The sequence below is a fragment of the Oryx dammah genome, unplaced genomic scaffold, assembly GCF_014754425.2.
Source record: "Oryx dammah isolate SB20612 unplaced genomic scaffold, SCBI_Odam_1.1 HiC_scaffold_28, whole genome shotgun sequence".
In the NCBI taxonomy this organism is placed as follows: domain Eukaryota; kingdom Metazoa; phylum Chordata; class Mammalia; order Artiodactyla; family Bovidae; genus Oryx; species Oryx dammah.
This window is the reverse complement of record NW_024070212.1, coordinates 21,530,493-21,533,106: the sequence shown is the minus strand read 5'-3', so window position 1 is coordinate 21,533,106 and position 2,614 is coordinate 21,530,493. Positions and strand designations below refer to the sequence as shown.

Sequence of the window (2,614 nt, the reverse complement as noted above, 5' to 3'; positions counted from 1 at the left end):
TAGGGATTACTACAGAAGGGTCCTGGTTTTCCTTCCCGCCCCCCCCCCAAAGCTGTATGGTCTTTCCCGGCTCAGTAACCCTGGTTCTCAGCCAGATTTCAACCTCTGGTGGAGCATTACAAAAAGTAAAGAGGGAAAGCCAGGTGATATATCAGAAACATTTGTTCTTCCTCAGCTGGGAGAGGTAATCACTTGGCCACACAGGTCTTACCGAGTTCAAAATCTCTAGCATGTCTGCAGTGAAGGAGTAACCTGATCCATTCTAGTCCCAGTGGAATGAGATCCAAAACCCAGTTGGTTGATTAGGGCCTTAATCCTCATTAAATCTTGCTGGTCCTAAATTCACAGCCTGGCATTTGAAAGGAATGCAGCAGTCTTTTCTCCCAAACGATTTAGAAGGGGAGCCGGAAGGTTTATCTTCCAGAGAAACACATCCCAGAAATGCCCTCCAAGAAATTACCGAAACTCCTGAATATACTGAATTGTCCTGTTATTAACTATTAATTGTCAGGAGAGAGTAAGAATGCAGTCCCTACTACCACAGATTATGCAGTCATGTTTCCCACATTGTAGAAATCAGGTCAGCACTACAGAGTGCAATGGCTAAGCCTCACACTTGGAATACCACCTGCCTGCTCATGCTAATTCTGCTGTCCTGTATTTACTAATACAAAATACTAATAAAAGGGGAAATTGTGTGAGGGAGAATAGACCATAAGTGAGAGAACTCTGTACTAGCTGCTCAATTTATATGTAAACCTAAAGCTGTTCTAAGAAGTAACGTGTATTAATGTTTTTAAAGGATGTAACACCTTCAAATCATAGTTTTGGTGGCATTCTGTAACTGCTAATTATTGCTGAGTGTTGAGGGGCACCAATCTGGAGTCTGACCAGTTGGTGATTTCCATGCCTGGGCCTTCAACCTTTGCCAGCCTAGCAGTTCCTCTGGAATCTGGATGTGAAATCATGTAGATCAGGGTGGCCCCAGTGCTCCAGATGGTGCAGAGAGAGGATTAACATGTGGTGAAGGCTGGCAGAAACCATCGCAGGACAGAACTCTGTGAAGATCCAGGAGGAATGAGATTCTGCCTCTGCCCCACCTGTGCGCACAGAGCAAAAGAGAGTATGGACACGATTTGAGAGCTACAGAATAGCTTAGCTGCCTCCTGTGCTGAAAACAGAGCTCTGAGTCTTAACATACGGACGTCTGGGCACTGACACCAGCGAGTGGCCCTCCACACCCCAACGTAGCGGGCACGGCCCTGGCCGCCTCGGGAGCCCCCGCCTAGGTGGAAGGTGACGACACAGCCTCTTGGGCTGGAGTTGGACACGTGCCCTTCTTGCGCATTCTCTTCTTTGGAATGGGAGGGTGTGAAAGGCTTTCCAAAGTGGCCGATTTTCAAATCTTTAAAACTGGCCCTTGAACCATATAAAAGCCTGGAGAGTGAAAACGTCTAGAGAGCAGCCCATGGGCCGCGCTGAGCTTCCCTCTCAGGTCCGAGCGACCGCCGCCGTCTTGGGGACGCAGATGGGTGGGGAGTGGATGAACCTGGAAGGAAGAAGAGAGAAGGAAGGTGAGGGAGGAAACAGCCCAGAAGAAACACCGTCAGCTGCTCACACCCAACCACACCCCGCGGGGCGTCTGCAGCGTGGAGGCCGCGGTCGCTTTGGTTCCGATCGCATTCCCAACACGGAGAACGCTCTGCGCCCCCTCTCCAGTGAAGCCGGCAGAGCCGCACGATTAAACCCTTGGACCTAAGGTCCCAGGGACATTCCACGAAGTCCTAAGGGCTCTTCTGAGGATGTTCAGAAGGGCAGCGGGAAGAGGACAACTGCAAACAGGAAAGGAACTTTTTTCCCTGAGGGGAATTTTACCTCAGGGCAGAAAACTCTAGAAATGCCGGTAGAACAGGTGCATTTGGGGGAAGCCTAGTAACCTTTTCCTAATAACTTTCCTAGTAACAGGAAAAAGTTACTAATCCATCCCAAATGGCTTTCAACTCTTTCCACATCGTCCAAACCAGAAGACACGGCGGCGGGCCGGCGAGTCAGGCGCCCCCTGGCGTCGCAGAGGAAGCTACTCGAGGTGGGGTGACTAGAGCGCCAGGCGGGAGGCGAGTCCTGGGCCCGCGGCGCTGCGCGCCACCTGGCTCAGCAGGGGAAGAGTGAGCCAACAAATAGGTCATGGTTCCATGGTGTAATGGTGAGCACTCTGGACTTTGAATCCAGCGATCCGAGTTCGAGTCTCGGTGGAACCTTTCTCTTTAGAAAGCCTCTTTTACTAATACCCCTACCCTGGTAAGGAAGAGTCCTAACCACTGGAACGCAAGAGAATTCCCTAAGCTAGGGCAGTTCGCTGGGATACAGAAAGAAGGGATATCTCCTCCATCAGTTCAGTTCAGTTCAGTTCAGTTCAGTCGCTCAGTTGTATCTGACTCTTTGCGACCCCATGAATCGCAGCACGCCAGGCCTCCCTGTCCATCACCATCTCCCTGAGTTCACTCAGACTCACGTCCATCGAGTCAGTGATGCCATCCAGCCATCTCATCCTCAGTCATCCCCTTCTTCTCCTGCCCCCAATCCCTCCCAGCATCAAAGTCTTTTCCAATGAGTC

The 2,614-nt window shown here is 50.8% G+C and overlaps 2 non-coding genes across 2 annotated transcripts; one reads left to right on the top strand and one right to left on the bottom strand.

Moving 5' to 3' along the window:
- Window positions 1–508: 508 nt before the first annotated feature.
- Window positions 509–665, bottom strand: LOC120857153. Its single transcript, XR_005719618.1, has one exon. It is a non-coding gene; the product is annotated as a U1 spliceosomal RNA (small nuclear RNA).
- Window positions 666–2,186: 1,521 nt separating this feature from the next.
- TRNAQ-UUG lies at window positions 2,187–2,258 on the top strand. Its single transcript has one exon. It is a non-coding gene; the product is annotated as a tRNA-Gln (tRNA).
- The last annotated feature ends 356 nt before the right edge of the window (window positions 2,259–2,614 follow it).